Source organism: Pleurodeles waltl, chromosome 1_2 (genome assembly GCF_031143425.1).
Source record: "Pleurodeles waltl isolate 20211129_DDA chromosome 1_2, aPleWal1.hap1.20221129, whole genome shotgun sequence".
Taxonomy (NCBI): domain Eukaryota; kingdom Metazoa; phylum Chordata; class Amphibia; order Caudata; family Salamandridae; genus Pleurodeles; species Pleurodeles waltl.
In genome coordinates this window covers 403,766,046-403,793,587 of record NC_090437.1, presented here as the reverse complement: position 1 = coordinate 403,793,587, position 27,542 = coordinate 403,766,046, and the positions used below count along the sequence as shown (strand labels likewise).

The 27,542-nt window shown below is 44.7% G+C and overlaps 1 long non-coding RNA gene across 1 annotated transcript in view; it reads right to left on the bottom strand.

Moving 5' to 3' along the window:
• The window catches only part of LOC138295585 (uncharacterized), a 51,337-nt gene extending 27,471 nt beyond the window's left edge, over positions 1-23,866 (bottom strand). The window contains exons 1-2 of the long non-coding RNA XR_011203634.1: positions 23,824-23,866; positions 19,515-19,581 (exon numbers count right to left, since the gene is read on the bottom strand). This is a non-coding gene — a long non-coding RNA (uncharacterized lncRNA). The remainder of the gene's footprint in view (positions 1-19,514; positions 19,582-23,823) is intronic.
• Between the last annotated feature and the right edge of the window lie 3,676 nt (positions 23,867-27,542).

The following is a 27,542-nucleotide window of genomic DNA, read 5'->3' as shown; positions in this document are numbered from 1 at the left end:
GGCTTTGCCCGTTTGTGGATTCCCCTTCTGGGTCAGTTTGACAGTTGGGCTGTTTACACCTCTCCTGTAGGCAGTGACACAAAGGGAGCTGGGGTGCATATCCTGATGAGCCATGTGAGCTAGAGTGGAGGGAGGAGTGGTCACTTACACCTGAAAGGACTGTGACTGCCCTCACACAATGCAGTCTCCAACCCCCTTTTGGGTGTCTGGGGCCTGGCCTGGACAAGGAAGGATCTTACAAACACTTGAGACTTTGTTTTGAAGTTTGCCAACTTCAAAGGCAGAAAGGAGTATAAGGCTTGGACCGAAAACCCCAGACTTTTAGAATCTTTCTGGAATCAAAAGTAACCTCTGCCAAGGAGAAGAGCTGAAGAGTGGGAGGAGGAGCACTGTCTCTTTGATGTGTTGCTTTCTGGGTTGGCCTGCAGTTGCTGCTTCTGCCTTAAAAGAGAGCAAAGGGTGAACTTTGCTGTGCATCCTGCTTGAGAAAGTTCTCCAAGGGCTTGGAGTAGAGCTTGCCTCCTGTTGGAAGTCTCATGGACAACAAAGACTTCAGTTTTGTCGACCTGCAGCACTGAGAACTATGTGTTTTGTGCTGTTCAAGAGGAGAAACCACAGGGACACCCCCAGTGACACCGCTGGCCTCCACCGTGACCTGCCGATGCAACAAACAGCTGCTTCGCACCGCGACCCTGGTCCACGAAGCACCACCCTGCACCGCAGCCCAGGTCCACCGACGCCAGCACCATCGACTCCAGTGTCATCACCAGGCATCCCTGCCTGCACCGTGGCCTGTGGACACTGCTCATGAGGGTCACAAAGCACTGTCCGTCACGGCCGGCTTGAGCTTCCCGACGGCAGCATTTCAGCAACAATGACGGCGCTACCTGCACGTGACCTGGTGACACCGCACATTGCACTGCCTCGCTTCACACCACAGCCCTGGTCTCACCGACGCCGATGGATGCAGTCACCGAGCCGCTGCTTGCACCGTGACCTGTGGGCGCCGCACGTCGCATCATCCCGCTTTGCACAGCAGCCATCCACGCCAGCGCTCCTGACTTCATCAGCCCAGAGTTCAATCTGCAGCGCGTGTGACTTCAAGGGCCCAACGACTCCTGCACAGACTCCAGAACCGACACCGAGACGCCGCTCTCCGGAGCTCAACACGATGATCATGACACCCTGCAATTCCAAAGGTAGTGGTTTGCGGTCTTCCCGACACTGTATCTGGCCCACAATGCCGTAACTGACCTGAATAGTTGGTTTTGTTGATCACGACACCGTAATAGCCCTAGGTGGAGCTATTGACTTCAAGGAACTGTATTTTTGAGTAAATCTTGCAGAATTCATATATTTATTACTGTATGGTGGATTTTTATCGTATTTGGACTTGTTTTATATAGATAAATATTGGCTATTTTTCTTAAGACGGGTGTGGTGTCCTTTTGTAGTGTTTTCACTTATTACTGTGTGTTATGTGCAAATGCTTTACACATTCCTTCTGAGATAAGCCTGACTGCTCGTGCCAAGCTACTAAGGGGGTGAGCAGGGGTTATCTGAGCAGGTATCTCCCTCATCCTGACTAGAGTGAGGGTCCCTTCTTGGACAGGGTGCAAACCGACTGCCAACTTGAGACCCAATTTATAACACTGCTGTTGTAGGCTCTGTTCGTCAACTTCGCTGGATTTTGACCTGAACACTCTTTTTAGTAGCTGCACAAGTGCTGTGTTTGACAGATTACTGGTTTGTTTAGTCGCTGGTTCAAGAGCTAGATCAACACATGCAAAGTGTAAATATTTGGTCAAGTTATTGTCTGGGCCATTGAAAATTGCCTGCAAAACTTCTTTCAGTGATCCTGCTGGAGCATGGAGTATGTGGGGGTAATACTTAAGGAATTGGGACTTGCTTGTGAGATCTTGTTTTGCCAAGCCATATTCAAGGTGTACCTGGGTGCGTCTGATAGAGCGAGGCAGCTGGACAATTCTTTTATAGGTGACGGTTTGTAATCTGTGTAGGAAAGTACCATCTTTCATGGCATGGTACCCCCAATTTTACATGTATGTCAGTATGTTTTTGCCTGTCTCACTGGGATCCTGCTAGCCAGGACCCCAGTGCTCATAGTTTGTGGCCTGAATGTGTATACCTGTGTAGTGCCTAACTGTGTCACTGAGGCTCTGCTAATCAGAACCTCTGCTCATGATCTCTCTGCCTTTAAAGTTGTCACTATAGGCTAGTGACCACTTTTATCAATTTCAATTGGCGTACTGGAACACCCTTATAATTCCCTAGTACATGGTACCTAGGTACCCAGGGTATTGGGGTTCCAGGAGATCCCTATGGGCTGAAGCATTTCTTCTGCCACCCATAGGGAGCTCAGACAAACCTTTACACAGGACTGCCATTGCAGCCTGAGTGAAATAACGCACACGTTATTTCACAGCCATTTTCACTGCACTGAAGTTAATTATAAGTCACCTATATGTCTAACCTTCACTTGCTGAAGGTTAGGTGCAAAGTTACTAAGTGTGAGGGCACCCTTCCACTAGCACAGGTGCCCCCACATAGTTCAGGGCCATTTCCCTGGACTTTGTGAGTGCGGGGACACCATTACACGTGTCTGGGCAGCCCAGTCCCAGGAAGGCAGAACAAAGCATTTCCTCTGAGAGCAGGATGTTACACCCTCTCTCTTTGGAAATGGGTGTTAAAGGCTGGGGAGGAGTAGCCTCTCACAGCCTCTGGAAATGCTTTGAAGGGCACAGATGGTGCCCTCCTTGCATAAGCCAGTATACACCAATTTGGGGAACCCCCAGTCCCTGCTCTGGCACGAAACTGGACAAAGGAAAGGGGAGTGACCACTCCCCTGTCCATCAACACCCCAGGGGTGGTACCCAGAGCGCCTCCAGTCTGTCCAAGACCTCTGCCATCTTGTTTTCAGAGGTGTGAGGGCACTCTGGAGGCCTCCGCGTGGCCAGTGCCAGTAGGTAACGTCAGAGACCCCTCCTGATAGGTGCTTACCTGACTAGGTGGTCAATCCTCCTCTGAGGGCTATTTAGGGTCTCTCCAGAGGGCTTTTCCTCAGATAACGACTTGCAAGAATCTAGCAGGACTCCTCTGCACTTCCCTCTTCGACTTCTGCCAAGGATCGACCGCTGACTGCTCCAGGATGCCTGCAAAACTGCAACAAAGTAGCCAGAAGACTACCAGCGACATTGTAGCACCTCATCCTGCCGGCTTTCTCAACTGTTTCCTGGTGATGCATGCTCTGGGGTCTGCCTGCCTTCACCCTGCACTGGAAGCAACAAAGAAATCTCCCGTAGGTGGACGGAATCTTCCCCCTGCTTCAGCAGGCACCAAACTTCAGCTTCACTGGTACTCTGGGTCCCCTCTCATCCTGACAAGCGTGGACCCTGGAACACAGGTGGTGGACCCAAGTTACCTAGACTGTCCAATGGTCCAAATGTCCAAATTTGGAGAAGGTAAGTCCTTGCCTCCCCTCTCCAGACTGTAATCCTGTGCACCACGTGATCTGCAGCTACAAGGGCTTCTGTGCACATTTCTAAGAAATCCTGCATGCACTGCCAAGCCTAGGTCCCCAGCACTCTGTCCTGTGATGCTCAGCTCCCTGAGTTGATCTCCGGTGTCCTGGGACATCTCTTTGCAGTGTTGAGATGACCGCTGTGTTCAGACGTCTTGAACCCGTGTTCAAGGACTTCTGTGGGTGCTTCCTTTCTGTCTGAGGGCTCTCTACGTTGCTGAGGGACCCCTCTGTCTCCTCTCCCAAGTGGCGACATCCTGGTCCTTCCTGGGCCCAGGCAGCACCCTTTTTCTCCAACTGCGACTCTTGCAGCTAGCAAGGCTTGTTTGCGGTATTTTGGCAAGGACACAACTCTACGTCCTCCAGCATGCCGTGGGACATCTTCTGCATGAAGAAGAACATCCTTCCTCCTTTCGTTGTTGCAAAACCTGCAGCTTCTTCAAACTGGAGGCAGCCATTTTGCACCTTTATCCGGGTTTAGTGGGCGCCTGCCCCCCCTGGACACTTTAGCGACTCTTGGACTTCGTCACCTTCCTTTGCAGGTCTTCAGGTCCAGGAATCCGTCTTCAGTGCTTTGCAGTCTGTTGTGGTCCTTACAAAATCCTTTATCACAACTTTAGTGTGTTTTGGGGGAAATAGTAGTACTTTACTCCTACTATCCAGGGTCTTAGGGTGGGGTTTCTTTTACACCTTTAGTGTTTTCTCACACTCCTAGTGACCCTCTACACACTACACTTGCCTAGGGGTGCATTTGTGCTTTGCATTCCACTTTCTTAGTATATGGGTTGTGTTGCTTCTAGGCCTGTTGCATCCTATTGTGTTTTACAGTGTTTGCACTACTTTCTGACTGGTTTACCTACCTGATTTGGTTAGTTGTGTATATTTTGTGTATGTTACTTACCTCGTAAGGGACTATATCCTCTAAGACATTTTTGGGACATTGTCACTAAAATAGAGTACCTTTTTTTTTTTTTTTGTAACTATGAGTATTGCCTTTATTATGATATAGTACCTATATGATACCAATGGTATTGCATGAGCTTTACATGTCTCCTAGTTCAGCTTTGGCTGCTCTGCTATAGCTACCTCAATCAGCCTAAGCTGCTAGAACACTACTACACTCTACTAATAAGGGATAACTGGACCTGGCACAAGGTGTAAGTACCATTGGTACCTACTATAAGCCAGGCCAATCTCCTACAATCTGTCTAACATTGTGTCCATTTTTGATGGGAAGCCTTGTTGGCCATACAAGATTGTTTGAATCAGTTTTGCCTTGATTACTCTTATTATAGCATCTGCAGATAGACTTTGTAGTTTTACATTTAGTTTGCATAATGCAAATATTAGATTTACTGCTTTGGTTTCCATTGATCTTAGGTGTGTGCTCTTTGCCCAAGTCAGCTAACCAAAAACCTAGATAGTTATAGGTTTTAGCCCAGTTTCCAGACTTTTTTGTTTTTTCTTTAAGGTTCCCAAAACCCTTTAGTTTGATTTGCATTTGCCACCAAATATTGCTCTGATTATATTGATCCAGCTGCCCCAGCACTTGCTGGAGACGAATACGTGTTTGATCCAGAAGACTTGGTCTTCTGCATATTGTTGTATTTGCATTCTTTTGTGGGCCAAAGCTTGGAGGAAAAGAAGGGGACAAATTTATCAAAGATTTGCATCACTCTTGCACCAAGCAAAGGGGTGACATCAGGGTTAAAAGTTATGTTAGCCATACTTTTTGAGGGTTTGTATTGATCTTTTACGTAGACCAGCCATGATTCGTGGGATATGCAATAATCTTTTTCATATGCTGTTTCTTGTAGGCTGTTGCCATAATGCCAAAATTGTGATGGTATCTACTACTCATTAGTGGGTATAGTTTTAGCCATTCCCAATCGTATTATCTTTTTGTTGCCTCCCAGAAACTCTTCTTGTACAGTATCCTGTTTTTAGTTAGGGTGAGTTTCATTTTTTCAATAGTTGTATCTTGTGTATAATACGCCTTAGTGAATTTCCTTAAGACTGCTTTGGTTTTATTAAGCTCTTATTTGTATTGAGGTTTTCTGTACATACTGCGAGAAGGGTGACTATGTTTAGATTCAAAGGTCCAACCTTTGTCTGCTAATGTAGTATGGATGTATCTGTTCATAATCCAATGTGATTCCTGGCCATTTTAGAGCTTTGCTGGGTTGGGGTTTGATCAGAGGCAGTTTGCCAACGTTTAAGCTACTCTTCTGTTCATTTGTACCATTTTATTATCTTTATTACTTTTTACTTTTTTCCCCATTAGTGGTGCTGATCATTGTTATACTTATCCCCACTCTATATGTAGTGTCAAAACATGCTATTACTATTACTTGTATTAAGTTGAATGTATAATTCTGGCATACTGGTTAGGCTGTGTCCCTACATGGGTTTAGAAGTACAATGGGTTTGATGTCAAAGCCCCATTGAGCAAACACTTGCTTCTCCACTAAAATGAGCGTCACCATTGCCCTCAATGCCCATGATACTATTGTTGTTTCGTTTCTGGGCACGTTTCTTTTTGGAGCAAAACAAATTCTGGATATATCTCTGATTTTATGTGCCTTTATGATCGATAATGTTGTGGTAAGCGTAACATGTTTGCTCTGATTGTCTGCCTCTTGAGATATGATTTGGGCTCAATGTTGTTTCCTGTAGATGATTCTCTAACCCATTGCTGATGCTCACACATTCAGTGTGGGAGTCTAGTTCGTTTTGCAAGAGTAATGTGAAGGGCCTTGAGGTGTTGAGGCTGCAGGTGGTCACTGTACATGATGTGGTTACTGCCGTGGGTTGGCAAATTGATTCAGTAGACACTTTTGAGGCCGCCGGGATTGATCCTGTTTGGCAGGTCACCTGGTTGGAGCTTGCGGTTGTGGGTAAGCATCTCCTTTCCTTAGTGGTGGTTGGGGCAGTCATTTCTAGATGCGTCCTTTTGCAAGCTGTGATGCTATTTTCAAGACTTATGCTTACGTCTGTCATTTTATCCTTGGGTGTTTGGTCTTCAGTTAGGTGCCCTATTGCATCACTAAATACAGCTGGTGACTCCGCTTGTTCTGGTATAGTTGTACTTGGGAAGATTGGGAAGATATTTAGCTTTATTTTAAACAAGGTTTGTGTATTTACGGAAGTGGAATGTTTTGTTGATGATTTAACCATGTTACTACAAGCACTTGTTGTCATCTCCCTAGTGGGAAAGTCCTTCCTTGAACTTGCCCCTTAGAATATAGATGAGTATGGGGTTCCTGTGGGTCCTTTGATTACTTCAGCATTTGCAAGCTTTAACTAATGCTGCTGCATGGCCTTATTTTTCATGTTTTTTAAAGCTTTTTTTCCCCCCCTCCTTGTTAAAATTCAGGTTGATTTGCTTGGTTCTTGCTGACCTCTGGGTATCACCGTTTGACTTCCCTCTGCCATATCCACTGCGATTTCCAGACTTTTAGCAGGGATGGGACAAATAAAGCCGGGAGTGATTTGTGTGATCCTTTGAAGCGGTTCTTCCTTAAATACTGGTTTGGTGTTTGTCAGGGCACTTAGGCCCATATTTATATTTTTTTAGCGCTCATTTGCGCCATATTTTGACGCAAAAGTGGCGCAATCTTACAAAATACAATAGTATTTTGTAAGTTTGCGCCGCTTTTGCATCAAAAAGCGGCACAAATGAGGCACTAAAAAAGTATAAATATGGGCCTTAGTTTTGGTGAGGATGGCTTGTCCGGTGATGAATACTTGCCTTGATTTGGCTCCACTTACTCTCTGTGATTGCCTGTAATTTCCTTTAGGTTCTCCACCAGTAGCGCTGGTGTATCAGGAAGAGTGTATAGTTAGTCCACAGTGGAGGAACAGGCACAATAATCTTTGGTCTTATGCTCAATTACGATGTCTAGTTTATCTTCGAGTGAGCTGAACTTGGAGTTCAAATCTGAGGTGCTATTTGCTATAGATTTCAGAAAATCCACCTGCACTTTGAGTTTGTGAGATTGCCAGGTCAGTGCACTGGTTACTGCATGAAAGGCAGAGTTTATTGATTTTAGAATAGTGGTAGAAATTGGGTCTCTAGTTGGCAGAGGTATACACCTTTGTCCAAGTAGGGACCACAATCCTAGGTAAATAACACACAATCCAAATTATCCTGTGCCCACCCTCTGGTAGCTTGGCACTGAGCAGTCAGGCTTAACTTAGAAGGCAATGTGTAAAGTATTTTTGCAATAAATTATGCAATAACACAGTGAAAACACCACAAAAATACACTACACAGGTTTAGAAAAATAGATATCTATCTGAATAAAACAAGGGTCAAAACAACTAAGATCCAATAAGCACAAGTTGAAATATCATTTTTAAAATGTTTAAAAGAGTCTTAATCCTTCAAAATAAACAGTTGTCTCTTTGTTACACACTGTACCTGGTAAGTGGCAAAAGTAACGACGCACGGGGATTGCAGAGGAGATGTGTGGAAAAACAAGGTGTTGCATCGAATTTTCCAATGCGGCACAGATGATGCTTTGTTTCTTTCCACGCTGCAAGTGGTTTGGGTTGTTCTTCAGCATGAAGTCTTGGTTACTTACTGTGATGTGAGGACATTTTGATGCCCAGGAACGATGCATGGAAATCCTTGACATGCTGGAAGAAGGCACAGGTGTTGCGTCGATCCGGTAGACGATGTGTTGAATTTTTCCTGTGACAAGGCAGGGGCTGTGTCAAATTTCCAGTCGGGAAGTTGGGCTGCATCGTTCTGGTTGGCTGTGTGCCAATTTCTTGGTCACAAGACAGGCTTCGTGTTGTTTTTCGGCAGGCGTTGTGTCGATTTTTGACGCACAAAGGAGTTTCTTTTGAAGAGATGAAGTCTTTTTGGCCCTAAGACTTCAGAAAACAGGAGGCAAGCTCAATCCAAGTCTGTGGAGAGCACTTTTGGGGAAGGCAGAGTCCTTCTCAGCAAAGTCAGAGGCCAGCAGGGCAACAGCAGGTTAGCAGTCCTTTTCAGCAAAGCAGTCCAGATGAGATCTTTGGGCAGCCAGGCAGTTCCTCTTGTCAGGGTGCAGGCGTAAGTCCAGAAGTGTCTGAGTTGGTGGGTTCAGAGACCCAGTTTATAAACCCAAAAAGGCCTTTGAAGTGTGGAAGACTTCAAAGAGTGGTTTTGAAGTGCACAAGTTCTCCTTTCAGTTCAGTCCTGTCTGCCAGGGTCTCAGTAGGGGGTTTGGCAGTCCATTGTTTGAGGGCAGGCAACTGGACTTTGAAATGTAAGTGTCAGGCCATCCACCCTTACAGCCCAGGAAGACCCATTCAATAAGCAGATGAGTGCAGGTGTGACTGAGTGTCCTGTGTTTGGCTGGGTAAAATGCACAAGGGAGCTGTCAACCAGCCCAGACGTTGATTGGATACAGGCTGTAAGGCACAAGTGGTTTTTAAGTGCAGAGAAATGTTCACTTTCTAAAAGTGACATTTTAAAAATAGTAATATAAAATCCAACCTCACCAATAAGCAGGATTTTCTAATACCATTCTGGCTATACTAACTATGACCTGGTTACCCCTTTCAGAACAGATTCTACAACTCAAAAAGTATATGAGGGCAGTCCTAATGCTAGTCTATGAACGGAGCAGGCCTCACAGTAGTGGAAAATGAATTTAGGAGTTTTTCACTAAAACACATGTACATGTCCCGCCTTTTATCTTCTAACACCCTGCCCTATGGGTTACATAGTGCGTACCTTAGGGTAACTTATATGTACAAAAAGGAGAGTTTAGGGCTTGGCAAGTACTTTTAAATGCCAAGTTGAAGTGGCAGTGAAACTGCTCACACAGGAACTGTAATGGTAGGCCTGAGACATGGCGAAGGGGTACTCATGGGAGTGGCACAATCAGTGCTGCAGGTCCACTAGTAGCATTTGATTTACAGGCCCTGAGAACACCTGGAGCATTCTACGCACCTACTAGTAAATCAAATATGTCAATCATGGATAAACCCAATTACTAATACAATTTAGACAGAGAGCACTTGCACTTTAGCACTGGTCAGTAAAACCAGCAAAACAAAATTCAGCACAGGATCGAGAAAAGGCCAGAAGCCAAAAGGTTTGGGGATACCCTGCAAAAAGGGTTGTCTCCAACACTGCACATTGTTTCAATTAGGTACTTCAAAAATGACAGATCAGTGTTTATCAATCAAAAAAGGGTTGGTGCCCCTAGGCAAGCCCCGGTACAACAATACACTTGACCACTTTATTTTGAACTAGGACCTCGTTGTGAACTGTCAAATGCCACAGTTTCCAGGATATCTAAGAAAAGGACAAGGAAGGTGAATGCTAGGTTCCCTTGAGAGAGACACTCAAGCTGAATGACTATAAGGAAGTGTGGAGGATCACCCTCATCCATAGTTAAAATACCAGCCTTGGGCTAAGTTGAATGGCCATAAAACAGAAATGCTGGATGTTCAACAAACCACACAATTAGGCCAGGGCAAGGGGTTAATAAAATAAATGTATATCTGTTGTTTGAATGAAAACAAAAGGAGAGCAGCATGGAGAAATCTTCCTCGTAGTATGATTCAATGACTTCAAAATCTTTAGCCTCTCCCGATTCATGAGGTTTCTATGGCTGGACACTGTCGTCCTTACATCAAGTTCTGCTCATTTGTGTGGTGGTAAAGATGACTGTTCAGACAGCCTTCTATCTTACTGTGCAACCAGGAACAGCATCCTAAAATGGTGATTCCCGCAGTTCTTTTGTTGCAATTTGATGGCTCACTTCTTTGTGGCATAAAAGACAGCTGTTGTATAGTTAGTGTGCACAATTACTACTTTAAATTTAACAACTGGGAGAGAGGACCTTAAAGATAAAATGATCATTTTTGACTCCATTTGTGGGTTTTGTCCTATAAAGGACAGGTCACAAAAGTGGTCCTATCATCTGTTCTCTGATGAATCTGTTGTGATTAAAGCTTGTGGATGTGGCAGGGACACCATACCAACAGAAGTGAAGCAAGAGCTTATCATCTCAAAGACTATCAGTGACAGGTGGATGGGCTTGCTCTAGCTGTCCAGAAACAGATGCCAGGGTTATGCCAGGCAGAACTGTGATGGTCTATAATGCATCTTGCTTAGCAATCTAATCCTCTTCAGGAGTTATTGTATCCTAGAAGTCTCTTTGGACACCTGTGACATGGACCGGGTGCTGATTTCCTGGATGGAAGGCACATTTCTATTTGAGGAGGGAAGGTATTGCGGGACCAGTTTCCAGAATGGAATCAAACCCTCCTTGATGAAGTTGGGAAGTTTACAATGAACCTAAGACTGAAACAGGGCTAAACTAGATGCCGCAATCCCTGGAGTAAGCTTTTACCAGGCAGTCATCCAGGTAAAAATGATACTACTAGGCCAGTCATTTTTTAAGTACATTTGTGATATGGTAAGGTCAGAGGACAATGTTCTGTACTGATAATGTTGCTCCCTAATGGTGTCCCAAAAGACTGATCTGTAATGATCTTCTAATTAGATACTCTACCTGAAGATTCCTCACTTTTGAATATTCTCACGCATCAGACTGGATCGGGAAGATTTTTATAGCTCCTCTGTGTTGGCTGGGGGCTCTGCCTCCATCTCAATGCCGGAAACTATCTCCGGGTGACATCAGTGGATCCATAATGCACCCACCCCGGTGATCCGACATCAGTTCTTGTCCACTTTATTCCATGCCTTTTGAAGCTGAGACCAGAATAATGTTTGTATGAGAGAGAATCTAACTTAGAATCTTATTACTTACCACTAAGCCCCCATCCTACAGAAAGCGGTGGAGGGAAAGGTTAGTGAGGAATCTGCAGGCAGATAGAGTATTCACCAAAGAGAATGTTACAGAAGGTAAATAACTATTTCTTCTGATGGATACATCTAACAGCAGATTCCCAAGCAGTATCCTACCAGTGGTAGGTCGGAAAGTATGGTCAAAGCAAGAAGTCTTGAAGGACATAATTTGCAAGATGACAATCCCATTCGACTTCAGAAACCAGAAAAAAATGCTCGGCAAAGCTGTGAAGTGAAAGAAATGTTGAAGTTGCCGCTTGACAAATGTCAGCAACTGGCACACTCAAAGGTGGGGCTGAAGTGGATGCTGTCAATCTGGCACAAAGACTTTCAGTGGCTGTTTTTTTGGTTAGAGCATAACACATTGTAATGCAAAGGATGATCCACCAAGACCGCTTTTGCACAGCTTTTTCTTTCTTGGCTCTCATAAAGCCCACAAAGAGTTGATTGACAGAGAACTAACCTGTGCCAAGGTATTCCACAGGAGCAGATGCAAGGCTCCAAACCCACTCTACCTGTGATTTCTCTGAACAATATTATTCAGGATAAACAGAAGCTAAGGGGGAAGGAAATTGGGACAGAAAAGAGTGACTGACTTCAAACCTTGTGCTCGTCTGTGTTCTGTCAATTCTTTTCGTCTTATTAGTTTTAGAGTTTTCTTGTTAAACGTTTAACAGCACCTAAATAGAATAACAACAACTAATAATTATCTATTCCTTTGTACACTAAAATGTCTAGTTCAGTCATTCAATGCATTCATACAAATATCTTAATGGCTCTAAAGACTTGCTTTTCTGTATTTGCAATAACCAGTATCTTCCATGTAAACATGAATAGACTATAACCTGGTGGCGAGTATTTCCAGAGTTTTTTTTTGCACAGTCTCTATTCCAGTTAATAGGTATTGGCAAGAAACAATTCAGAACAGTTAAATACTTGAGAATTACAGTAAAGAAAATACTAAGCGCTTCTAGTGGCTTTCTCAGCAAATTATTGTAATCCTTTTCTCCATATTTTATAATTAGCTTACTGACTTTCTTCTTTCAGGATAAGCACTAAGAATTCTCCTCACACTAAATTCTTCAGTCAAGAAATTATGGCTTTTCACTTCAGGAACACTAATCACCAAATAGATAATTACTCGTAGTGTGCACTCTTGAGGGATGACAAGAGGGGCGCAGAAATGAGGATATTCCAGTCAGAAAATCGCTGCAAGCAAGAGCAATAAAAAGACACTACTATCCTTGAGAGAAATTCAGTTGAAGTGCGCGTTAGCTCAGGCGTGCATGAACCAAAAGGGGAATATCACGAGGAATACACTCAATGACCAGAGTGCTAACCTTCCATAGCGGAGGACCACCATCTTGGATTTGAAGCAGAGTGAACTGGGCATCATCTACAGTAAGGATCGAAACAAATACAGGAGGGTGTGTTTTCTCAATCTCCAACAAGGGTAAAGGGAGTGCCACACTTTATCCTGGATATCCTGGATATCCTGAGCATTTCTTTATACTGGTCAATGTATTCACGACAGTTGATCATCCACTCAAAACTCCTTTGTGCGATCAATGTAGTAATCTTTCCTTCTACTTAGTCGGATGAGGAGGTAGTTAAAAGGTAGGAAGTGTGATAGTCTATGGTAAATGGACAGGGGACATTATCGTGGGATGGAAAGAGGTTCACATACACAGAATAAGCTTGTTTGTAAAGAAGCATGCAAATTGTGTTTTAATGCTCTGGGTTTGCAACTCATTGATGAATCTATTCGATTCAATGGAAACAAGGTAGACTAAATTCAAATTTCAAAAGTTACAGTTGACAAATATGAAGGGGCTCAAAAAATATACTCCATCAGAAAAAGTCAAAACTATTCAAATCCCCCGAGGCATTATAAAAGGTGTGGGAGGATAAAGACTGGTCAGACCTTTCAAAATACGAACAATTGGGGAATGGGACAGGGATGGTCGATAGGGGATGCAAAAGCTCATCGACAAGGCAGCTATATAACCTTTTACTGTGCTCACCACACTGCTCATTGGGCCAGAGAAAAAGCAAAGTCATAAACCTATTCCACCTCCACAATAAACTGATGTTGTGGAGAGGTGAAAGGCTAACAGAATCACATTAATCACCTCCAGAGGCAGTGATAATACTCTCAGATGTCCACGGTCAGTCTCGAGGATGAAGATGGAGGTTCTGGAGATTGTGTTGTACCACTTTGTCCTCCTGACTTTGAGAGAAAATCCGCTGAGTGGAAGACAGGAAAGAGGACAACAGGAGAGATGCAAGAGATGTGTAGCACAGTCCAGAGCAAAGGAAATAATTTGTGTTCAGTCCTGGCAAAACTTCCTTAGGCCCATGGAATCAAGGGCAAAGGAAGAAACGCGTAGAGAACTTAAGAATTCCACTGCAACTAAAACATGTCTTCTATGGCTCCCTGTCGTGTATATTGGAGGTCACAGAATATTGGCAAAGGGCATTGATGTGTGTGGCAAATATGTCAACTTGAGGGACGGCCCACAAGGGAAAGATATGTTTGACCACCACCAGGTGAAGGCACGACTCGTGGTCAGCAAGATGATACTGACTCAGACTGTTCCCTTTGATATTTAGTGAACATGCCATTTGGTACGCAACAAACTAGATTCCATGTTGATGCGCTCAGGCCCAGAACCTCAGTATCCTGGGACAGACAACATGAGAGCCCACTCTTCCCCACTTCTTGACATAACAAATCGCAATCATATTATCTGTCAAGATCTGAACAGAATGTCCATGAAGGAAAGTAGGAAAACCTTTCAGCTCAGCCAAACTGCCTTCAGTTCGAGCAGATGGATGTGAAGAGCCTGCTACTTTGAAGAACAGAGGCCTCTAGTTTCCAGCTCCTCCGATGAGCACCCCAACCAAGGATGGATGCATGCACCACATCTGGAGGTTGGTAAAAGGACCTCCCTCCACAACACATTTACGTCCAATGACCACTAAGCTAACCCTGCTGTTCCATCCTGGAGATCACAATGGTGTCTGTCAGAGCTCCACCATGCTAGAATAACGGCCTGCAAAGGCACCACTGGAGTGTACCACGTGCTAGCACCTGTACGTGACCATGATGATGCCAATAACCAACTGCTGTAGGAGACATAAGAACTTCAGAGCTCAAATCCAAACCCCCTTCAGAAAAACTGGAATCACAACCCAAATATTGGGGATCCTCTGAGGAGGGGGGGAAAGACTTGGAGTGATGTGTTCAGAACCACCCCAGTGACCAGGAGGCGCTCTGAAGAATACAGGGGGGTCTTTGGCTTCTTGATGAAAAAACTCACTTGTACAACAAAGATGCTGTTTGCTGCAAGAAGCAAGACAACATCTTGGAACACCTGGCTTCCAGCAGCCAGTCATCCAGATACAGAAATACAGTGATCCCTGACCTGCAGAAGATATGTGCTTCAACCACTGCTATCACCGTTGTGAAGACTAGGTGCACAGATGTCAGTCCGAATTGAAGAACCACTTATTGAGCATTGACACCACCACAAAACACAAGTAATTCCTGCGTGCCTGAAGAATCGATATATAGAATAGGCAACCCGCAGGTCGAGGGAACCCATAAAGTCTTCCTCTTCCAGTGTGAACAAAACCTGAGCATGGGACAGTGTCTTAAACTTGCCTTCGCAAAATAACAAATTCAGAAGACTAATGTCTAGGATCGGATGCAAACCTCTGCCTTTGAGTGATGTATCAAGAATAACATCTCTGCCCAATCTCCTACTCTGGCACCAACTCAACTACTCCTTTCTGCAGCAAGGCTGCCACCGGAAGGGCACGCAGTACCCCCTTTTCTACCACTTGGAGGATATATTGTCTGATCTTAAGCCCTTCGAGACTTGCAGAAAGAGAAACATTGAGCCTCCTACAGGGCACGTATGCTTCTTTAGGGACAAGCTAAAAGGGTTTCCAAGGTGGTGCTGGGGAAGAGAACACTAATGTTGAGGAAAGCTGTTGCAACTGGCATTCCTTTATTTTGTCTCTCTAGCGATTGACCAACAGGCTTGTGCTACTACTGCTGCAGAGCTTGTGCAGTCTAGTGATGCCTGAACTAGAAGCCCTTGGACAACTCACAGAATTTCAAGCAAGCATTGGGAAAGCCAATATATCTCATCTATGGAAGAGCTATTGGCTTTGCCAATGTGTTTAGCCATGTTGTACACCGATGTGGCTGCTGTTCAGCATGGCTAAAAGTTACTGGTGTAAAGGAGAGTCGCAGAGTCGAATGGTGAAGAGTGGAGTAGAGTGTTGTAGAGTGGAGTGGCAGAGAGTGTCATGTGTTGGAGTGGCATAGTATGGAGTCGCATGGAATGGCATACACTGGAGTGCTGTGAAGTGAATTGGTGTAGAGTGCACTTGTGTAGAGTGTTGCAGAGTGTAGTAGCACAGAAGGCAGTGGCACTTAATTCAGCAGCATACAATGCATCGTCATAGAATACAGTGGCGCAGAGTAGAGTGGCGCAGAGTAGAATGGCGTTGAGTGATGCAGAGGGCAGTGGAGTAGTCTCGAGTGGCATAGAGTGCAGTGATGTAGAGTAGCATAGTGGTACGGAGTAGAGTACAGTGCTGTAGAGTGCAGTGGCACAGAGTGGAGTAGTGCAGCATAGCAGAGTGCAGTGTTGCAGAGCAGTGTCAGAGTGCAGTGGTATAGAGTGATGTTGAGAGCAGTGGCAACGAGTCCAGTGATGTAGAGTAGAGTGCAGTGGCATAGAGTGCATTGAAGGCAGAGTGCTGTGATTAAGAGTGGAGTGGCATAAAGTGCAATGGCATAGAGTGGAGTAGTGTGGAGTGGCTTAGAGTACATTGTTTCAGAGTAGAGTGAAGTGGTCTAGAGTGGAGTGGTGCAGGGTTGAGTGCAGTTGTATAGAGTATAATGGTGTAAAGTGGTATACAGTGCAGTGGTGCAGAGTAGATTAGAGTGGCACACAGTGGATTGGTGTAGGGGCATAGTGTTGACTGTTACAGAGTAAAGTGCTTTGGTGTAGACTGCATTGGCATAGAGTGCAGTGGCGTACAGTGCAGTTTTGCAGAGTGGAGTGGTGCAGACAAGATTGGCATGGCCCAGACTTGAGTGGTGTAGAGATTGGAGTGGTGAACAGTAGAATGGCAAAGGGTGCATTGGCATAGAGTAGAGTGGTACACAGTAGAGTAGAGAGGAGTAGCTTGAAGTGGCATAGTGTGCAGTGGTGTAGGGTGGAGTGGTGTAGAGTGCAGAGTGGTGTAGAGTGGAGCAGAGTATGCATGGTATGGTAGTGCACTGCCATTACAGACAACACATTTTCTATTGAACTGACGATTACATGTGCACATACAATTTTACTAATGAAACTATACAGTGCACAAACCAAAATGTGTGGAAATTGCATCACCTAGTGTAATGATTTTTTTGATCATATTAAAGTATTTGGTTCCAACACACTTCAGAAATAACAAAAAATTTGCTTCTTTTGTGTTCCGAACTCCGATATGTTCTGAAATACTTAAATAGATCATTTAATTGTTGTGTTAGAAATAACCTTTCTTTTCCTACCACCAGTATCCAGCAAGATTGTCACAAGCATCCTCTCACTTTGTCAAATTGTCCTCAGAAGACATCGCCTGCCTTGACCACAGCTTTGAATGCACAGCAGATGTGACAAGATAAGAACAACATTTAAAGGCCTGTTTACAGAAAGGGAGTTTGTGGAAGAATACAGTAGGGACAAACCACCTGGAGAGCCTAAAGCAAATCAAACCTGAAAAAGGAAAGCCAGAAAATGTGAGTTACAAACCACACAGCCAATGGTAATCATTTGGCGGAATGCCTTTGTAGGTCAGCTTTCTGAAAGTCCCCAAGATATCTTTAGCAAACCAGACAGTTGTGCTCTTTGGTAGGTTGTGAACTAAATGGAGAGAAATTCTTTCTGGGCAATTTAACGTCCCAGAGACCTTGCAGACTCTGTCCCATCTTCAATCATTCCAAAGCTGCATCTGCTTTTTCCTCAAACAACTGCTGGTCGTCAAACAGTATACCTATGAGAGTGGCATGCAGATCACCAGAGAATACTGTGGATGTCAACCATGCATGGTGGCATAACGTGACCGATGACCCCACTTTTCTGATCACAGAATCTGCTGTGCCCTGCTTTAATTCTACGTTTAGAAGCTTATTGTCCATTCTTGATGACAAAAGTAAAATGCTTTTTAGGTGAGTCACCCAAGGCATGAGTGTAACAGGCAAGCAATCTCGAGATGTTTAACAAATGCAAACCCAGGCTCCCTGCAGAAATGATCTTTATCTAATGTCTTCTAGTATCTTGTCAGGAGGGTGTGATGAAAAGGACTATGGGGTCTGCTTCCAAAAAGAAGAGGCTAGGACAACAAAACTCTTCAGAGATGGATGGAAATATAAAAATGGTGGATATCCTGAGGCTGGTCTGTAACTTCTAGACACTGACCTGCCCACACCTCTTTAATTGACTTTATGAAGATGCCATTAAATGGATGAGGAGGTTCTGCAGGTGACGTAGGGCAGTTAGAGACTCTCCATTAAAATATTGGAGGACATCTCCATTGAAGGCAAGGGTAGCTCCAGGGCTTATTATGCTTTCCTGACCATGGTGTGAAAACAAGGACATCTCTGTGGAAACCAGACCCAGGAAGGGTAAATTTCAATTTCTGGAAAAGTGTTCAATCCACTAATTAAGTTTGCAATGCCAAATAGAAGTGTTTAAAGGGTAAGGAGGGAAAAGGTGTATGCTATAATTGTTGCCATTCATATGAAAAGAATTTTCCTCCTGAGGAATGATGTCCACTTCTGTGTCAAAACCAAACCAAAGAACAGTCATTACCCTCCAGAACATGGATGAGGACAGAAAGGTAGGGTCAGGTACTCATAAGTGGATGCCATCTTGAGGCGGAGGTCACCTCGGCTACAATCAGCACCTTGTGTCACCTAAGTTTCTTCCTATGGAACTCAACTACTTTTTGCACATGGTGGGACAGACTCAAACCCTTGGTGGGATGAAGAGGAAGTAGTTTCAGGCATGGCAAATGTGTACGGCTTCAATTTACAATAGAACTGGATTACAGGCAGACATTAACCCAAACATTGCAGATTTGCAACAAAGACTTTCATAAAATGGCCACCATCAACCTTGAGCCAAAAGTCGCAGATGTTGCTGTGATTTCAGATCATACTTTCCTGCAGATGCAGTCATCAACAAATTGACTAAATATTATGGAGGTACTTCTTTGGACAACTATCATTTTAAAGATGCTTCCTAACCCTCTGCTGGATTTTATTCAATTATTATGCTTGCGTCAACTACCCTGAGAGGGGTTTTGCTAATCCATGTCTTACAACTACCACACCCAGATGGTGAGGCAAATTCAAAATCACAGGTTAACAGTTGGCTGGAACCTTCAAACCAAGCTCTAGAATTGGACGTAAACTGACAGAACAACAAAATCAAAAAAGCAAGTTGAGGTTTGGGTTGAACGACTTCAGTTCCAGGGCAAAAAATTCTTAAATCGGTCACGCCTGAACAAGTCCTCTGGAAAAGGGGAAAACAGTTCTGTGAACTGGCACTTTCATCAACTCCAAAGTCACTGCAGACATAGCATATGCCTATTTGGGGGGGGGGGTAACAACTACATGGAAGGGCTAGAATCTTGGATTAGGTGTCTCACTCAGTGATCAAAGAGGTGCTTAGAAATGGGCCGGGTTTCAAAGCCTGTCTAATCCACTTAAAAAATGTATTAAAACTACTGCTGTGTTTTGAGTCCCATTTTTTTTTAATGAATGGAACCCAGAGATGTATGAGCACCAAAGAAATCACACACCCATACTCATGTGCAAGTATGCACTGGAGTTGTTCAATTAGTGAGAGAGGCAGTAGGAAGATGGCTGGCTACGACAAAACTGCTTGTGCGCTTCATAACTTGAACCCAGAGTTGGCTGCTCATCAAGAAGTGAGAAAAGGACAAATTATAAAAACAAAGGGGAAAATGAATGGTGGCATGATTTGCAGTATAGCATCCCTGAGAGCAAGAGTTTCTAGTCCACACTGCTAAGATAAAACTTGAAATAACACTGAAGATTCCACATGAAAGGTAAGAAAATCAATACATTACCTTTTTAGACGCAGTTTATGATTGAGTTCACCAGGAGCAGGATATTCTGGTTGGGAGTTGTAAACACCTAAGATGTATCGGTATAAAATGGTTATAAGATTATTGTTATATCTAAAGATTTTGTGTATGAGCTAGGTTACATATAATTTGTTATGTCTATGAGGTGGGAGTTGGCTTGTGATGCTTCTAGCTCGTGAGACATCCACATTGCTTGTCTTGACAGTTAACAACAAATGTTGGGTGAAACTGTTGGAGGAAGCAAGTAGATCCTGGTGTCGGCAAGCAAGCAGCTGCCCGTAACATCTATGGCCTGAACTTGAATAAACTTCATTTGACCCACACTGGAGTGTGCCAGCATATTATCTTCACTGTGAACTATGCCAAGATATTTTCTCTTTGTAACATTGGGAACAACTTGAAGGAAGAACCATCATGGTGTTTACTTACCCAACGAGGAGCTTACTTCTGTTTTGGGTCTTATTTGTGATTATTATGAGAGGCTGCGTAAGTGTTTTGTTGGCTGCGCTATCGTCGTGCCCGCTGTTATGAGCATTTTGGTAGGACCGACTTCAGGGTTTAGGGCCTCATTACGAGTTTGGCAGTAGGACCGCCAGACCTTCATGTTGGCGGTCCCAAAAAGACTGCCATGTTGGCGGTCTTACACACTGCCCTATTACGAGTTATACAGGCAGGACCGCTGACCGCCAACCAAAAAAAGGCAGACCACCAACAGCAAAGAGGCCAGTAAATAAGCAGTTTGAACTCTGGCCCCGATAGCACAGCAACCAACCACTCACCATATTACAAGCCCAAAGTCGCAGTACCGGGCACCCATGTTGATCAGACAATGGCGGTCCAAACCACGGCAGTTTGTGGTCACCAAAGTAATACACAGTGGCACACTGGATAGATTTGAAAACAACACAGCTGCCACATTGCTACACTGGACACACCGGCAAAGGACACTATAAAATACACCCTTTCCACACATCACAATCCTTTGCATTTACACAGCAAGACAGAGCAACTTTTTACCACACTGCACAGATACTAGGTGCCATTTGTTTCATTATCGCCACACAACACCCTGTACACACTTTTCGTAAGCCACAACCTTCTGCACTACCCTTCTTTAGTAAGTCACTGCAACTCATAAATGTTTAATTTTTTACCACCATATCCTGTTCCAAAAACCCTGTTTCACAGGTGAAGAGTTAAGAGTAGAGACACAAAAGGATGATGGACGGAGTGCTGAATGATGCAAACACTCCCCCCCAGTCACAGATCTGGGTTTAATCCATTGTTCTTTTGAACGCTATGTCACCCCAGCTTGGACCCAGCCATATGCAATTAGTCTTTGAAAATTTCACAAAAATGCTGTTATGCATGCTTACTGCTCACCTTTTGCCACCTTTACTGTCACTCCACTCACCCGCTCAAGGTCCATCTGTCCAAAGACCCTTGTCTGGCATCACAAAATTAAAGTGTACTCATTTGTGTATAGTGTGTGTATTAAAGGGAGTTACATGATTACAACTCCCAGCAGGTACTGTTCTACAACTCCAAGCACCAGACCAGTGTGTCCTTCTCCAAATACCCTTGTTTGAAACTCCTAATTTAAGTGTACCCAAGTGGGAGGATAACACTTGTCAAGTGTGTAGTACAGGGACTGACAAGACTACAATTCCAAGCAGGCACTGTTACTGTTACTCAAACCACAAACACAACGTCAACTTCTCCAAATACCCTTGTATGTCAACTCCCGAATTGTAGTGTACTCACCAGGGAGGATAACATATGATTAGTGTGTGTAGTGTAGGGACTGACATGACTGCTAAGGTCAAGAGGCACTGTTACTCCACTCAGCCAGCACTGTGTCATTTTCACCAAATACCCTTGTTTGTTAACTCCCAGTTGTAGTGTACTCACCAGGGAGGATGATCTTTATATAGTGTGTGTACTAGAGTGACATGTCTAACACCCAGCAGGCACAGGTTCTGTAACCACCAGCCCAGTGGTCGCTTCTCCAAAGACCCCTGTGTCTTAACTCTCAATTGAAGTGTACTCACCTGGGAGGAATCCATTTGTATAATTTGCGTAGTACATGGAGTTACTTGAATTCAAGTCACAGGAGGCTCTCTTACGGTCATCCAACCACCAGTCCAGGGATCTCTTCTCAAAAAAACATGTTTTGGAACTCACAGATGAAGTGTACTCACCTGGGGGAGGACATTCCTCAAGTGTATGGAGTAGAGGGGATGACATGACTGCCAAAGCCAGAAGGCTCTGTCTCACCAACTCCAAACACAAGCCCAGTGTCAAAATAACATAACCTTGGTTGTCAACTCTCAATGGGAGTGTACTCTCCTGGGAGGATAACATTTGTAGACTGTGTGTAGTACAGGGAGTAACATGACTGCAACTCCTAGCATGACCTGTTCCTGTAACTCCAATCACCAGCCCACTGTCCACTTCTCACAATACATCTGTAGAAAACTCTAAATTGAAGTTTACTCATCTGGGAGGGACCAAGATACGGATCCTGCTCAACTCAGGGATGTGTATTGCTACCTAGCTCCATCTTGACATGCTGATCCAAGATGAAAATATTGACAGGAAGGACAACTTCCCCTGTGTGCAAAACAAAGATCCCAAAGGCCTCAAGATGCTTCTCCAGAATGTTATTGGCATTAGACAAATTCACAAAGCACTGACCACATGACGACTCCAATCACAAACATGGATGAAGCCCTCAGTCGAGCAGACACTGCTGGATGTGCCCACATCAATACCTCCCAGTCCGGTTGCGTCAATATCACAGGCAGACATTCTCCCCCCCAACCTGTGTTCTTAGGGAAGTATCTACCATCTTATGCCCCCCAGTCCACGGTTCTGAGTCGCAGCGCAACACCTTGGACAATAATGGTCCTGGAACCAGTGAGGGTATCCTGTAACAAGGGCATAGCACTGTGGGGGGTAGTGTGTGTGGGAGGGTTGCTGTAGACCAGCAGGGTGAGGTCACTGGGGCTGCCGTCAGCCAGGACACCATCAGTCATGTTTTGGGGGTCTATCAGGAGTCCTAAGGTGTGATGGACCTTGTATTTGTAAGTTCCAGGAGATCAAACAGCTGCAGAGGGACATTCAATTGGCTAAGTGCGAGCAGTGGGAGGCCCACAATACCAACATGGCCTCCCTAACAGGGGTGCTGAGGGACATTAACTGTACCCTGATCAGGGATAGTAAACAATCTACCCCTTTCTTTGGTGCAGCAACACCACGCCCTTCATCTGTGCCAGCCGCTGGAAAGGAGGCCCGTTAGAGGAAGCACCCCGTCCCAGCCCCTTTCCCCCCACTGCAAGCAGGGACGCCAGGCAAAGACTCCAGGAGGTGCGAATGGCAAGACATCCACCACTGCCAGCAAGTGACCTCTTCCTAAAGGACCTCCTTTGTGTGCCACATTCACTCTGTTGACTGTTCTTCAACCACCTTCCACTTCCTATGGAAGAAGTACACTGGACTTTGGACTTACAATTGTGTGGCATCTACTTCAATGATATCATACAGCATTACTGAACGCTCAACTGTTCTTTTCAACCATGCCCCAATATGATTTTAAAACACACATTTCCAATAAATCCACCTATCACAAAGTCATTGCTTACTTCTGTTCCACGTTTGGCTAAGTAGAGAAGTAAAACCATGTGAAGCAAATGAGGAAGATGCAAGATACTAATGCAAGGAGGGATAAGTTACAGGTACAGTGTCCTGCTTTTGTGTCAAGGTACACATACCAAGGTACAGCCCCCCCCACTCTTTCAAGACCACAGAAAGAATGGCATTGTCAAAATTTGTCCTGTAGAATAGGCTAACAGAAAAGTGAATGGTGTCACCAGCTTGAGCCCTATCAAATACCAAACCAAAGTAATCCAACATCACATAAACCAAAGTACAGACAGGGCAGTGCAACAGTCCCTGATCACAGGTCCATCATATTCCAATGACCTTGCATCTGTTGGTATGATACAAACATATGTCAGTGTTGTGGAACAGGCACTGTGGCCTGCAATGATGAAACACACCTACAGCTACATACAGGTCATACAAGAATACTGTTTAGCCTATGTGAAGGGTGAATGTCTTGCTTGCAATTGATGACAACATATTTCTTGGCCACATGATCACACACGATGCAATCGGCCCAACACAGCACAATAAACAAGTACAATATGCACTTCTGACCTTCCACCCAAAAAAACGTTCAAATTGCCTTGGCACACATCACACAATCCAAATCTGTGACCTACATTACCTGGAACAATCCATGTCTGCTTCCTATGTCGGAACAGCATCAGATACCTGCCAATGTCACAACTCTGAAAAGCCCACATCAGGATGTCATGGTGAAGGTACCTGTCCAAAGACAATACAAGGAGTATAGGCTTAAAAAAATTCCAATTACACAAATCGTATGGCAAGCAGCTAGACAGGAAATTACATTGCAATGAGACTTACAAACAATATAGCTACAACAAGGTGGGGATATGTCAAAGGTTAACCCTTCAAGCGCCCTTTGGATGAATATTGCTCCCCAGTTGTTGCTAAAACACTCAATTCCACACATTCTAACAAATACAGGTCTTCGTACAGTCAGTCATTAAGTCACATGACATACTTACACTCAAGAAAAGTAGCTATTGATGAGATCTTCCTGCAAGTCAGCTCCATTTTTTCACCAGTGTCATCCTCACTTGGCATTACAGGAGTCTCACCTGGTGGCACTGGAGGCTGCCCCTCCTCTGGGATGTACGGGATATTCCTCAGTGGGCAATGTTGTGGAGCGTGAAGCATGCCACAGTGATCTGACACACTTTTCCGGGTGAGTAGAGGAGAGCTCCAAGTGTCTGTTCCAAACACCTACATCCGGTCTTCAGGAGCCCAAAAGCCATCTCCACTATCCGCCTTGTTCTTACATGGGCCTCAATGAAGCAGACTTTCCCTGGCGTAGCTGGATTACTTATTGGCATCAACAACCAAGGTCAGTTTGGATACGCAGTCTCCCATTGAGGAGTGGGGCATATGTGCAACAATGAGCCCCTCAGAATTGTAGCACCAGACATTGCACCTACACAAACAGGACAGATGTGACTTATCAATCAGCCAGGCCCTCTCTGGGTTCAGTTGTGACATTAGCTGGGGGATATTTCTGTTCCACATAATGAAGGAATTATGGGCTTTACCTAGTTAATGGGCACAGACCTGTGAAATGTATAGATCCGCCAAATATACAACTTACACGTTGATGGAATGGAAGTTCTTTCTGTTGCAGTATACCTGTTACTTGGCATGAGGTGGGACTAAGCCAACATATGTGCCATCAATGGCCCCCACCATGTGGAAGGCATATAAAACCATAAAAATCAGCCTCCACATGGGCTAAATCCTCACGTCGGAGAAACTGGATGTAGCTGTCCAAGTGTTTCAACATTGCTGAGGACATACTGAAAAACCAGACTGATCATAGGTTTGGACATGCCAGCTGACAGTACCACCGTATGTTGGAAGGACTCTGTGGCTAGGAATAGCAATACTTACATGACTTGTACAATGGGTGGTATGCTGGTTGGATAACTGTTAGCTGGCATCAGATCTGGCTCCAACTGATGACATAAGTCCACTATTGTTTGCCGATTCAGATGATACAGGAGGATGATGTAGCGTATGACAAGAAAAGAGTTGTAACATTAGTGATTTTGTCCCCAGCTACATACGTGATGCATCTTAATGGTAACATATGACAAGGCATGGTTTTCCACATGTGTCCACAACACGTATCTGGATAAAAATCAAATATGTGCATCACAATTGCCCCTTGAAATGTGACTGGATATCCCGACTGAAAAAATGACTGTCGTGGGGGTGGACTGTGCACCACTGTAAAATGCCATCTGTGCCCTGCAACATACTACAATAGTGTTTGAGTAGTATGACATACATGATACTACAATAGTGTTTGAGTAGTAGGACATACATGACAAGACAGGATAAGAATGTTTGTGAGCTAAAAACAACATTTTCTGAGGTGGGACAGTTTTTGGCGCTCAGTACCTAATGTCAGGCCTCTAAAATGGTGGCAGCCTGACCAACTCCACTGGACATTAGGAACCGCCGGTGACCGCTGGTAGAAGTTGTCGTGGCGGCAGGCGGTTACAACCCCGGGGAACACAGCCATAGGCTAATGTTGTTGCCAGTGGCAGTTGTGGGCCAATGGCTGTGTTCCCTGGCAGTGATGACCGTGTACGTGGCTGATGTGACTGCCATGTTCTGCAGAATCACTCACTTGACTCCTGACACTGCTGCCAGCTAGACCGCTACTACCAGAGCTGCTGTGTCCCGCCTCTGGGAGCAATCATACCACGTCCAGCAGGTGATTGGGCCCCTGCCTTCTCTCCAGAGGAGCAGGACAGGCTAGTGCATGACGACCTACCCCACTATGGACAGCTCTATGGAGACGAAGGTAAGTAACTCATGTGGACAGTTTTCTCTGTATTTCACCATCCTTTCCCTCCTCACAAGCTAGAATGTGCCCATGTGTGCCAGGTTGACTACTCATGTGACGGTAGGTGCAGTCTGTGGGGCATCAATGGGAGGGACAATGTCCAGGTATTGCTAACCAGTGCCTTATGTTAAGTTCATTCACATTGTGTTGTGTGGGGTTTTTGGGTTCCTAGATCCTCCTTGTTTTGGATGTACATAACACGATGAGACATTAATGCTATCCACTGGCATGTCTTTCCTCACGATTGTTGTATGTCAGACAACATGTAAGTGCATGACAGCATGAGCTGATTATGCATGTTGTATGAGTCAGTTGTGGGTAATGTGAGCAATTTGTATGGTGCCACAGAGATTTCTTTACCAATCTGCCCTTGCTAAACTGTTTGGAAGGCATATCATGACTTACTCTGCCCTTCAGGTTGCCACACACACCACATGCCAATTTGCTGTTGGTTACATGATGTACTGTCATACATGTAAGTAATGGGAATGTAGTGTCATGTAGGGTCTGTTTGCTCAGCATGCAGAGATCAGGGCCTGTCACATGTATTTTCCCAGTATGTGTCCTAGTCTAGACTGGGGTGGAGTCACTGTGGCTGTACAGCGGTGGCACTGTGCCCACTCCCTGTAACCCAACAGACCCTGTCATGTGGGCAATCTGAGGCTCTGGTGTAAATTCCTAACCAGAAAGCCTCAAATCCTTTGATTAGATTATGAATGAGTCCAGAGGTAAATTGCTAATCTAGCACACATGAGCACTCAGCATCGTCAATGTGTGTCTGACTCATGACAGGTCCCTTACTCCCAAAACCTTGTTGTCACTTCACACAGGTCATATTGGTATGAGTACAGCGCCTTGAGACCCTAACGGGTGAGTAGTGCGCTATACAAGTGCTAATTTACATATTTGTTCTGTACAGGCTTATTACATAAATGACAGCCCCACAGTGTAGATAGTATGTTGATTCAAGGGAGGCCAAGCAGGTTCTGTGGTACAGGTACATAACACAGAACCCCACCACCTGAAGTGGCATTAGTCTGCATTTATCAGGACACATGTCCATACATGGACAGAGTGGACACTTTCTGTACCCACCATGCCAGTCCTTCATTGTTACCCATGTGTTATGTTTGAGTTTGTACTCTGGCAGTTACCTGTAGGGGCTGTAAGCAGAGCATTCTTACATAGTGTGAATGTGTTGGTCCATTCATGTCTAAGGAGTTTACTCTTCAGAAGCCACAGAGGTGTGATGTGTCTCATAGAGGCTCACATCGCAATCAGAATGCTAGAGCATAACTGACATAAGGTCAGTAAGCTTGCTTAGTCATTGTAAGGCCTGAGCAGGGAGGTGGGTTGGTCTTCAGATTGAGAAATGTATATCTGTAGTCATGTTCTTGTACATATTGGCTTGTGTACATGTCACCCTTGGGGAGAACTGATAAACAGGAAATTCCGAGCTTGATGTTACTGAC